The following is a 14121-nucleotide window of genomic DNA, read 5'->3' on the forward strand; positions in this document are numbered from 1 at the left end:
AAAAGGCCTTTGTCTTCCCTCTATCCACCAACATTTCAGAAAGCCTATTTATTCACCTATCATATTCCTTGCCTTGCTAGACATTGGGGGCAAAATCATAAAAATTGAAAAATGTCCTGAAATAATTCAAAAAAATTGAAAAAATGTCCTGAAATAATTCAAAAAAATTGAAAAATGTCCTGAAATAATTCCAAAAAAATTGAAAAATGTCCTCAAATAATCCAAAAAAAAAAAAATTGAAAAATGTCCTGAAAAAATCCCTAAACATCAAATAATGTCCTGAAAAAAAAAAAAATCTCTAAAAATCAAATAATGTCCTTAAAAAAAATCCTTAAAAAGTCAAAAAAACGTCCTAAAAAAAATGAACAAATTTTTTTTTCAAAACATTAAAATCCAAAAACACGCATTTTGCAACATAAAAAATCCTCTTTGTGCATAGACAGATCGCTAAGCATACCTCCAATGACACGCAATCACACACTGTGCTTTAATGAAATCATGCGTTAACAGATGAACTTTTTCATTCAAACCAGACATTCAAACTGATCACAATTGTCATAACAATTGAACATCAGCATCACTATCATTCGTCCTTGGCATACTATCATGGGTCTTATACAGGGTGTGGTATACTCGAAACCAGACTGTGTTCTATCTTAGACAGGGTACCGCATTCCCTAAAACTAGACAACATGATCATTCTATCAACGCTTTCAACTTTTGACAATGAAGATCAAGATGTTTGTTTGATTTGTTGGAATTTGTGCTTCTTATCTTTTTATTGATTTATCTTCGATCATGTTCCTATGTTGCTCGATGATGTCATTGAGTGATTTAGAGTGACTGGGATGGTTCATGGTTCCTTTCTTTTCTTTTGTGATTGCTGTTTGTCTGTGATGTGTCTGTCTTTTGCAAAAAGGGTTGCATTTCAGCTCTAGCCTTCCATGCCATGATGCTACGCATCCATTTTGCTACATTAAAATAAAAGTTCTCACCTACAAAGTGCATTACTGAAAGCAAGTTTTTCTTCATCTCTAACTGTCCTCCGTCTCCTCTTGCTAACATTTCTTCCATCAGTTCGGTCTAGTGCTCTGATTCCCCAAACACATATGTTGCATCCTGCATCCATTTGGTTAGTACATTTGCATTATATCAAGCATCACATCAAACATTTTCTCCATTTCATATTATAAATGCATCAAAAACACATAAATATATATATATATATATATATATATATCCATACATGTTCCACAATGGTACATAAACAGTGCATAAGTCATCCATACATGGAAAATAACATTAGTGATAACACATTGCATCTCATCATATCAATGCATATCATATATCATCATAATATCGGAGTACAAAATTGGACTGTCTGTCCTAAGTATGGCCCGTAGGCTGACTACAAAAATGTCAAACTACATAATGTCCACTGTCTGTCATAAGGAGCACGTGCCTCTGTCACTAGGTGCTCCCTCTGTCCTCCTCATCCTTGCAATGTCTTGTAGATGATGTCCCTCCTGGTCCTAGCTATGGTGGTCTCATAGGTCCACTCACTCCCATGCTGCTCAATGACCTCCGAGAGCGTGCCCTACTCTCTGTCCTCGATTGTGTCTGATATGATGCTACTCTCTGCTCTGGTGTGACTATGCTCTCATATAGTGTCCTCCAATGGCATATCTCCTCTCTGGTCTCTACCAGCATCTGTGCCATCTCGCATGCACTGGCATCCCAAATCGACCCAATATACTCAGTGACTCTCTGTTCCTCTCGCTGTGCCTGAGCAATTGCTGCATCTCAAGCTGCTATGAGTCTGGCTATCTCCGCTCTAAACTGATCCTGCTGTCTCTCTAATGTCGCAATGTGATCTTGCTAACTTGCTATGATCGCCCTGCACATCTCCATCTCCTCTGTCCTAGCTGTCTTCGGCTCTATGGGTATATCCTGCAATGGCTCATCCTCATCATCCCCCTCCTCATCTCTGTCCTCGTCATCCCCCTCATCCTCATCATCTCCCTCCTCATCTCCATCCTTGTCATCCCCCTCATCCTCATCTCCATCCTTGTCATCACCCTCATCCTCATCACCGCCCTCATCCTCCTTGTCCTCATCATCTCCCTCCTCCTCTCTTGTGAGTGGGAAGTCCTCCTGTCGCCTCGGTACTGGAATATCCGGATCTGTCAATGGCACTAGCCGTAGTTGTGCAAACCATCTCTCATACTCCTCTGTCATCCCAGCATCGACCACATCTGATCTCCAATCCCATGGTCTTTGTTGTAGCTATGAGAAGTCAGCATATGCTATGTGTGGCTGAATCATACTCCCCCACTAACTCGTCTCTCTATGAGATCAGGCAAAGTGTGCAGTCCTCCTAGGTACATCCTACCTCTCTCCAAACTATCGTCTGACTCTCTCTGGTAGGTACATCTCAATTACTCTCTGGCGGTTCACTAGTTGCCCAATCAAGTACCTCTCCTGTCTACAATACGGAAGCTCATCACTATCATCTGACCATCCTGGGCAATCACGATATGGCCTCCATATGAACTCTCTCAATCTGTCTATCTCATGTCGCCAGTACAATATGTATCCAAAAGGACCCTGTCTCAGTGCTCCCCCATAACAGTACACATATGGTCAGTGTGGTACTACCTATCTCTCTGCAATCGGTCGACATATGGCTATGTGCTCAAATGCCCATACCTGTAACAATGTGACTCCACAGCTCAAAGTTTGCACTCCCTGATATGCTATCTGATGCAACTGAAAATAAAGCATAGCCAGTACACATGGTCCCCATGCGTACACTGTCCCCTCTATCGCCATCCACTCTAGCACTTTTCCCTATCCAATAGGGAATCCATGTCCTCGTTTGTCTCCTGCTAGTAGACATGCTATCACCATTGCTATGACCACATACCGTCGATCATACTCTGATGCCATGGTCTCCCAGCCGATCTCCCTCTCTACAATATCCAGATCATCTATGTCACACTCAAATAATCTACACAACGCGTCTCTCCCTGTCACTGGGTCATACTCTATCATCTTTCCATGAATCAGGATGCGGAGGATATGCCATACATCCTCTAGTGTCACAATCATCTCTCCAGTCGCCAGATGGAAGGAGGAAGTCTCTGAATGCCATCGCTCTACCAATACGATAAGAAGTCCTATGTTTTCCCTAATCTCGAGCATGAATGTGATATAGTATATCCCGAGTCCTGCTAATGTATCTCTGTCCATGCTCCTGAGTCTATGTCGTAGCATGAAGCAGTCTGGTCAGTTCTCTCATGTGATCAATGGATACTGTCACCTCTGCATCACAATTGGGGCACATTTTGTCAATTTTAGGGTTTGCTCCTACGGGTTAGATTTCCTCATTTTTATGTCCAATCAGGGTGTTTTTCATCTAATCTGACCTATCCTACTCTTATCCCCCCCTTTTTGGATCATTTGCATGCAGTTTCGAACCAAAATTGAGTCACACATGCACAATTGTGCCTGTGTCAAAGAACTTGCACCTGTGTCCTGTAACCTGCACCTGTGTACCCTACACAAGCATAGAAAACCTCACACAAGTGCGGGATTCACCCTACACAAGTGCAGAAGTTAGTTTCTGCACTCCCTGTGGGCCCTGCAATGTCCCGCAAGCAAGTCAAATTCATCAAATTGAAAACATGGGTTTTTGAGATACATACTGCTGCTTCTGTGTCGTCTGGTCATCTGAATGTGCATACACATTATCCAAGGTGATCTACCCTTGGAATGTTCATCATCTCTCTGCAAGTGTCCTTTTCCAGAGCAACAAATTCTCCTCTTGGGATAGTGCAAATGAGCATTTTTCACTCTCTTGGTCTCATTTATAGATCTTTGTCAGTGCATAGATGGACGTGCACCCTCTCCATCTTATGTTGGTCATGGTCTTTTGTATCATTAATTGCTTTTCCTTCATGCATCCAGTATCCGATTGTCAGTTCATTCGATCCTATCATTTTTTATCGATCAATTGGCCTATTTTCCGCATGTTTCCGGCCAATTCCTCGAGGGGGCATGCATATGTCATTATTATCATCTGGGGCATTTTCATCATCGTTCTTTGAAACAATGCTTAAAATCGCATTGTCTCAAAGAGAGGCAAAATGTACACACCTAAAAATGGTCAACGCTTGCTGAGTCATACTTTAACATTTGCGCATTGCCTCATTTTAGGTTTTTGCATCGCATTAACATTTCTCCTATGTCACGCACTTGGTCTTTATCATTTGCGAGCATCGATTCATTCTTCTGTATTCTTCATTCATCTCGCTCTCAAATTTGGTCTTGTCAACAACACTATCCAGTTATGATTTTGATCGATTTTATCCTATCATATCAATGTGTGTGCTCATTTGTCATTATTTTGGACATCGTCAATCCTAATTAGGGTTTTGTCCTCTTATCAATCTTATCATCTGGCGGTCGATTTGTCATCGATCATTGTTATGTTCGATCTTGTCATTTTGTGATCAATTCGTCATCGATCGTGGTCATTTACAATCTTGTCATCTTGCAATCTGTTTTTGTCATCAATGCTTGTCCTCTTGACAATCTTGTCATTTTGTGATCGATTTGCCATCGATCATTGTTTATCTCAATTATGTCAATTTGGATCAATTTGTCATTGTTCCTCATCAATTGGCGCATTTATCAATTTAATCATTTATTAGCATCGGCCTTTGTTAGTCAGAATCATGATCATAATCGAATCAACATCAATTATCTTTCATCAAGACCTAATTGTCGTTCTTGCATTGCTAATTTATCTTCTAGGGTTTCATGATTTAATCATTTAACCTTGTTTGTCATTTCTTTCTCTAGGATTAATAAATTAATTATTTATCCTAAGTCTTCTCATCACAATTAAATGTTCATTTAATTGGCTAATTATTCCTCTTTTTGTGAATTAATTAATAAATGACAAATTATTTATTAATTCACCTAATTTATCTTAATTCCTAATTTCCTCTTTTTCTAATTTCCTAATTCCTCTTTTTCTAATTTTCTATTTTTCATCAATTTCTAATTCACATAATTCCCTCCTATTTTTCTCCTAACTTCATGGGGATGAGATAGAAATTTGTCATAATTTGTCATAATTGACAATCAATCAATTCTTGACATAGAAATTTGTCATAAATTGTCATGAATTATCAATCAATCAAATTTTGCATAGAAAGTGCATAATTTGTCAAAAATTTGTCATAATTGACATAATTGATTTGCAATTTCTATTTGAATTGAATCATGCTAATTTGATCCATCTCTCCAATTTGTCTATAAATTGGGTGAATTTCTTCAATCTAATCCCTAATGAGATTATCGAATTTCTAATCACTTTGTCAAATCACATTTCGAGTACTCTTGCGCCATAATCTTGTCTATTTGCTTTCATCTCTTGTGTATGCACTTGAAGGTGAGATCCACAAACAAAGGCTATTTGGAGAGGAAAGAAGGACAATGGAGCCACATGAAGGAAGCATTCAGATCTATGTTTGGTTTGCATAGTCTTTAGTTTTGAATGTTTTGTCTTTATGTCTTTATTGAGTGTGCTTAGGATAGATCATTGCAATTTTGCTTTCACGATTGAGCTAATGATTAATGTTTACTTTTCTTTGATGATTTCCGATTTCCTAGCATACACTTACCTTTCTTGATGAGTACCCCGTTCAATGTGTAAACTACAGTGCTCACCGCTTCTCTCCAAAAGGTATGAGCGACCTTTCCTTGAATCAACATTGTTCTTGCTGCTTCAACCACTATCTGGTTGTTCCTCTCTACTAGGCCATTCTATTGTGGAGTCCAGGGGGTAGACAGTTGCCTCTTGATGCCAATTTCTTCACAATACTTGTTGAATTCTCCGGAAGTGAATTCCCCTCCTTGATTAGTTCTGAGACATTTGATTCTTCTACCACTTTCCTTTTCAACTAGTTCTCTGAATGCTTTGAACTTTCCAAAGGCTTCAGACTTGTCCTTCAAGAATGTGACCCACATCATTCTTGAGCAATCATCTGTAAGAATCATAAAATACCTATCTCCCTGCACACTCCTAGTTTTCATAGGACCACACAAATCAGTATGCACAAGATCAAGTAATTTGTCTGCAGTGAAAGACTTACCTTTGAATGTTGAGGAAGACATTTTTCCAAGTTGACATTCTCTACACAAAGGATTTTCTGATTTGTTCAACACCGACAATCCTCTAACTGCCTTGTTCTTACTGGCCTTCACAATGTTGTCAAAATTTATATGGCAGAGTCTCCTATGCCATATCCATCTATCATCAAACTTAGCAATAAGATAGGTACTGATATTAGCATTCAATTGAAACAGGTTACCTTTGGTTTGCATACCGGTGGCCACCAATTCACCTTCCTTTCCTTTGATTCTACACACTCCATTCTTGAATTCCAGAGTGAGACCACTATAATTTAGCTGGGCAACACTCAAAAGGTTGTGTCTGAGACCATCAACCCAATACACATTTTTAGCACTACTCTTTCCATTCAGAGAGATGGACCCTCTTCCTTTAACCATGCATGGTGCATCATTACCAAAATGAACCACACCACCATCATATTCTTCCAAAGATAGAAACTTGCTCTGGTCACCAGTCATATGGTGAGAATAGCCACTGTCAATAATTCACTCATTGACATTATCAAAGCAGGAGATAAGAGCTTTCTTTTCTGACACATCTTCCTTTACAGCAACAAACACAATGTCTTCATTCTCTTCATCCTCTCATTCTTCATCTATGGCACCTTCATAACAAAACAGTTTCTCCAGTTTCCTCCTTTGAATTTCTTGAACCTTTCCGGTTTATCCTTGTTGTCACTATTGGGACAGTTTATAGCAATATGTCCTATCTGGTTACAAGAAAAGCATTTGAAAGGAAGCTTACCTCTGTATTTACCAGTTCCTTCTAAAAATTTCCTGGCAAGAAGAGCTTCAAATTCCATCAGAAACTCCTCATCATCCATTGTTCTTCTCTGTCTTGATTCATCACTGGTGCATGCTTCTTTTCCTTTTCTGGATGGTGCAGTAGAAGCTTTAAAAGTTGATTCAGTCTTTTGAACACTGCCATCAAAACTATTCAACTCATAGGCTGTCAGCTTAGCAATGATGGAGTCAAGGGATACCTTAGTCTTGTCTATAGACCTTAGCTCCTGAATAGTACCAACTCTTATCGCATAGACTGGTAATAAGGATCTCAGAAGTTTGCTCACAATAGTAGCATCTTGTATTTTACCACCTACACTCTTGATATCTCCAACAATAGTTTTGATCCTTATTCCATACTGTTGAATGGTTTCACCTTTAACCATCTGCATGTCTTCAAACTTTCCTCTAAGGCTTTCTTCCTTAGCTTGTTTCACATGCTTATCACTGCCATAGATAGTTTCAAGAGTATCCCATACTTCTTTGGGATTTACTTTATCTTGGATATCAATAAACTCAATGTTAGATAAACTACTAAGTAGGGCTTCCATGACTTGCCCATTCTCCTACATCTCTCTCTTTTGGTCATCGGTGAGAGTACCGATAGGGGCAACATAGGCATTCTCAACATAGCTCTAGTGTTGAGCACCCATGCTTCTGATGAATATCTTCATTCTATCTTTCCATATACTAAAATTATCTCTGTTGAACTTTGGACCTTCTCTCTTCATCATTGGACTAGGATCTTTTCCTCGAGCGGTTAAGCTTATACCACAGAGAACCTGGAGGACACTCTGATATCAATTGATAACTCAATGATCAATTAATAGTACCAAACTGGTACTAAGAGGGGGGGAGTGAATTGGTACAAACAAAAATAAAGTCCTAAACTAGTTTGACAGTAGATACTCCAAATGACTGACAAATAGTGACACCGGTTTGAAATAAAGTGCAACTCGTAAAACCCAGAATAACTAAAATAATCATAAACTGTTTACTCACTTAGCTTTCCTCTTAGCTCAATACTATACTACCATTTCACCCTCATGCATGAACAATTAATCTATCATCAGATCTTCACAACAGCTAGTTCAACATGTTTTATTGATAGGCATAAAACACAGAACCATCATATGCTTAATAGGTAATAACAAAGCATCACAAGATAAAAGCATCACACATGACACACTTATTTTTCACGTGGAAACCCAACTAGGAAAAACCATGGTGGGGATGAATACCCACAAGCTGCCTTTTGAACTCTTTAGAAGTCTGCTCTGTTAGGAGCCTTGTCCGGTTAAAGACTTTACAATAGGTTTTGCTAGGAACTGATCCTGTTAGGGATCACTCGGTTAAGGGATGGCTAGAATACCTGGTTAAGGGTTAAACCCAGTTAGGGTTACCTTGTTCGAGGATTTCAAGAACTCAATAACTAAAGGATTTCCAGAGCTCTATAGCTTTCCAAAACTCAATAGCTTCGAGTTACCCTGTTAAAGGATTTGTAGCAAGCCGGTTAAGGCTACCCTATTAAGGGATTTCACAACTGTTGAAGTGGTTAAAGATCAACAAGAATTACAATGATCTGGTAACAACACTCAATGCTAATGCAGATCCACTTTGGCTCCTCTTTACCTTCTGCACATTCACTTTGCAGGTATCTCTTCTCTCCTTTGGTTTGGCAAAAATCATTTATCACTTCTTTTGGATACACACACACAACTTTTGCCAAGAACCTCTGAAAGAAGCACAACATCGACCTTATAGGAAATAGATAGGTAGGTAGAAAAAACCCTAAACCCTAAACCTATTAGGTAAAGCAATTCAAATGGTTCAATCCTGATCGTTGATCATACTGCATTAAATGCAACAATCTTGAATCGATCTCAAGACATTCTCCATCATCCATTATCCACCGATTTCATGGCAGCTGATAACCCATCACACGTTATCACTGTTTAACAAACTTTGCACATTCCCAAGGTAGATAGGGATAGTCTCCTTCATGCAATATCCTTCATGCGCACAAGGCTGACATGGTAACATGAGCTGTTCTTTGTTACACTGCTAACTCATCACACAAAGTCACTGATTAAGTCACACAGGTTTGAGGTTCATCAACCAGAACCCTGAGACTACCAATTGGAAATCCTGAGACTACCAACCGGTAGTCACACAAAGGTTCCATGTACCAGTTCCTATAACAACATGTTGGTTCACCTTCAACAAACATACCACTTCACTTTCACATAACCAATTCTCATATCAACATGCCAATTTACTTTGAACATACATGTGGCTTATCTTTGGCACATATACCGGTTCACACATGCCAGTTCTCTATTCTTCACATATTGACATCAATGAAAACATACAATGTCATTATGTCCTCATACTAGTTCACATAATGCCAATAGATTCCAAGTGGAAGTTGTGAGAACCATTCCATAGCTTGGCCACCTAAACTTTGTGGGAACAATCTCGTCAAGTATGTTTCTTTGTTGGCTACCTCAATACACATTGTGAAGAATTCTCTTATGTGTGCCCTAGGATCTCCCTTGCCTCTATACTTATCAAATTTTGGTGTCATGAAATGTGGAGGAAATGGAGGCATTAGAACACTTTTATCAAATGGATAAGGTCATATGTCTTTCATTGTGTACTCTTGCTTTGGTGTATTCATGTCTTCCATTTGTTTTTGAAAATCCTTGATTTGTTGTTGCAAATCATTCTTGGGTGGTCTCTTTTCTCTTTTAGCTAGTCCCATGTCTAAGCCATTGGGCGAAGGAGGAGGGATATAGTGCATGTATGGATGGTATTGATCATAGATGTGTTCATATGGAGGAGGGACATAATTATAGCTTGCATATCGACCACTTGATAGGGTATTATAATGAGGAGAATTAGGTCTAGGTCGATGCATGTCATGACCATGAGGATAGAAGGTATCATAAGAATGATCTTGAATATTGCTCCCAAATCTAATACAGGGTATTCTTATGTCATGATTTTGAATATTTGCTTGAGTGTAATTGTATGCATTGGTATGATCTTGGGGATTATCATGAGCATGTATATTGGTATTTCTTCTCCATGGTAAAGGATGATTGCAGGGTTGTTCATGAGTGTTCTTAGTAAAATTGGTTTGAGTATGATTGGGAACTTCTGGTTTTTTAAATAAGGATGAGGGTGACTCAAGAATAAAATGTTCTCACCTATTACCACCATTATGTCCAATAGGATTTTCATTTGTTTGAGCCATTTGATTGGGATCTTCTTCTAAAATTTGTGACATATCAAACTCATGAGGTAGCTTCATCCCATTTTGTGTCATTACTTGAAAGAAGTATTGTCTATCTCTTCTCATAATTTCCTCAATCATTCTATTGAATCTTGGTTCCATGATAGTCTCTTTAATATGTGTAGAAGTGATAGATGCATTGTCATTATCATTATTGTTCTAGTTGTCATTGTCTGGTATATTAATGTGATTATCAAATGGGTTGTAAAATTAGTCTCCATCAAACTCATAGGTTCTCATGTTGAGAGAACTTAAAGCTTATTTGGCTTCCCTTCTAGACCTTTGGGAATGGGTAACTTTAACCATGAAATAAACCTTGGATACAATGATGGATGGAAAAAAATGTGAAGACTATGGAAGACCAAGCAAGGATATGAGATGGAAATAATCTAGGGTTGTCTTGCAATGTCTAAGAATGTAAGTTCAAGATATGTATGATATAAAGCAAGGTATGGCTTCCAAAGAGATGATAGATCTCTTGATGAGGTAAGTTGACCTTGACTAAAGAGGACCAAATGGGACCTGTCATGCCCAAAATTTAGGGTAAAAATGAAATGATTTTTTTTTTAAAAACAACTAGTTAATTAACAAGGTTTGCTATCATGACATGTGTTAACATGTTGGCCATAACAAAAATTCAACTAACTCTGATACTAACTAAGTATCGATCTTAATTAAAATTCATTTGCAAAAAACTAAATGTTTTAATTTATTTTCTCATCAAATATAGTCATTAGCTTAATTTATTAAACTCTTTTAAATTGGTAGACGTAGATAAAAATTGATCTCCAATAAAGCCATATTGTCTAAATTTCATTTTAAATCATTAATTAATTTAATGCATTAAAGTGTCAACTTAATTTTTAAATGACATTATCCGATGAGGAAAGTTGTCTTTCCAAAATCAAATTTAGCTTTCAAGGAATTAATTTCCTTTTCTATTTAATCAAGGCTTCACAAATAGTTAATTTGATAAAATAATTAATTGGGAATAAAATTCCCACGTCTATCTAAATTGAAAACCCTAACCAATTTTAAATATAAATTTCTCCTCAACTTTAAAAAATAAATCTCATGGAAACCCTAATTTATATTACATTATAAAATTACTTCTTTGACTCTTTCTTTTTTTAAAATTCCCTTAAAATTATTGATCTTCCCCTCTACCCTACCTCTAACCGAGCTAGGGTTTTATCTTTTTTTTAAATTATATTTTTTTTTTAACCCCATTACCACGCAGGGTGGCCATGGTGCGGACTGGTTGAGCGAACGCAGGAGGAGATAAGCGAATGCGGGAATGAGGCAGGAGGCAGGAGTCAGCGCCGCCAAAGTCTCCACTGTGCAAGGCATAGTGGGCTCGGCCATCGGCCACTATGTATCACACAGTCAGCACAGCCGCCAACCACTGTGCAGTGCACAGTGAGCTCGGCCCACCGACCACTGTGCAATACATAGTGGACTTGGCCGCCGGCCATTGTGCCATGCACAGTGTGCTCAGCCGCCGGCCACTGTGCATTGCACAGTGCACTTCGCCCCCGGCCGAAACCCTCTGCTTACACTTTTTTTTTTTGTTTAAATTTTTGTTTAAAAAAAATATATATATATGATATATATAAATATATATATATATATATATATGTTATTATGAATATTTAAAAATAATAGTGAAAGAAGTTTATTTATATTTTCTATTACAGAGATGATTAATGTTTTTTTTTTCTTGTCCATTTGCTTTACGAATATAGGATTTAGATGGAATTTATATATTTTTAACACTCTGATTTTTTTCTTACTGTATATTATCAAAGGCATAAACATGATATTGCTGGAGTCTAAGGTAAATAAATATAAAAAGTAAGCAACAAAGTAAATAGCTACAGATTTATTTCCTGCAATAAAATAACCATAGATATCAATAAATTTAATAGCAACTTAAAAATCTAAAGTTTAATAAACTCAAGATAAGGGTTTAGAAGAGAGGAATGTTTAAGATTTTATTCCTCAAATTAATTGTGCAATTTCACTTCTTGCAACTAATATTTTCTAGAGTTCATAAATCTTAGATCTTACATTAGGAAAAATAATCTGCATTATACACCTTTAAAACAACATGCATACATTCATTAAAATGTTAACAATACATACTACTCATATTCTTCTGCAAGTAAAATGAAGGAAATTTCATAGATAAGAGGAAATACTGAATCAAATAAAACTGATTTTCATATTAAAATGATTATTGCATGCAAATCAAAAGTAGCTTTTTTTTTTCTTTTTAAAAAAAGGAATAGTAATAAAACAAGTTTTTTACAACTCTAAGATATTCTACAACATTTACAGCATGTTTTTTTTTTTTTTCAACTACAATCCCAACTCTCATGTCTATATTTCAAATTTACAACTTGCCTCTCATTTCAACAAATGAGGACGTATCTCTCCTATCAAAATTTAAAACTAACAACTACAAATAAATTTAGATTTCTTCAACAATATTCTTCTGCAACCTTTCACTTTTCCTAGTCTTTTCTCCTGGCATTCCTGCATAATACAAACACAAATATGACCACGGAGTGCTCACCTCCTAGCCTAGGCTAACTGGTAGCCACCCCCGACCTCGAAGAACCAAGCCCTAGATGGGTAACAAACATGCAAACACATAAAAGACAAAAATGCACACAGAGAGATTCAGACACACTCCCAATCTGGCTACACAACACCACACTTTGGTGATGACCTTTTTAAGGGTGGTAGTGGACCAATACCCTGAGGAGAACTGTAAGTATGGAAAAACAAGTAGCCACCTCATGGCACAATAAATACATCAAAAATCTCAACCCCTTACTAATTATGCCTCCCAAAGGCAAACTAGTATTATATCCCTCCTTATGACCCCCATTGCACAAATAGTCCATGCAACAAGAGTCACACAAAGATCCCTTGTGATCGCTCTCAAACGAGAGTCTCTCACATTGCTACCACCCACAAGATCCTCCTCTCTCCCAAGAGTAAGAGGTCTTGAGAAAACTCCCAAAACACAACAAGCATAATGCAAAATTCCAAATGAAATTCTATAACGAAACATTCAAAAACACCGATTTCTCACACCAATCATACTCTCAAACACATACAACAAAATAGACATTTTAAAGAATAATCAAACCAACCTTAATCTACGCAATGGTAGTATAATATTTGAGGAAGAGCTGCCCAATCCACGGATCTTCTTCTTCTACCCTTAGTTAAATTTTCTATTCCAAACTATTCTTTTCTTTTCAAAAATTCTCGTCTCCAAAAATGGAGAGTGGGTGATTACCCTCAATCTTTTCCAATTCTTCCTTAAGAAGCTCATTCTCTGAGTTCTCACAGGTTTCTAAAAACCAAAAAGGAAAGTAAAGCGGAATGGGAAAAAGACTCCCATTAGAATAGGAAAAATCTCAATTAGATTTAAACTTCTAATTTTCAATTTTCGCACAACTCAAAAAAGCCAATTTTTAAAGCATCAAAAAGGTCACTTAAAAGCAGAAACTTGCCTAAAATTACCCCTAACCCTTAGGTATACCATATGGGCTTTAGGAAACCCTATTAAACTACCCCTAGGTGTTCATTTAACCCATTTTAAACCCCTCTGAAGTTTATTTTCGGGTCAAACATATGTTGACCACTCCAAAGATTCTTTTCCAAGTATTAATGATAACACGTTATATTATTTAAGAAAAAACTATAGTTAAACACTTTCCCACCAAGAGACAAAAATAAAACATTTAAATTTAAATCCACACATGTGTCAAGTGACACAAATAAAACACTCTTACAAATTAAAATATGAAATCATCTCT

Source organism: Cryptomeria japonica, chromosome 7 (genome assembly GCF_030272615.1).
Source record: "Cryptomeria japonica chromosome 7, Sugi_1.0, whole genome shotgun sequence".
NCBI lineage: Eukaryota > Viridiplantae > Streptophyta > Pinopsida > Cupressales > Cupressaceae > Cryptomeria > Cryptomeria japonica.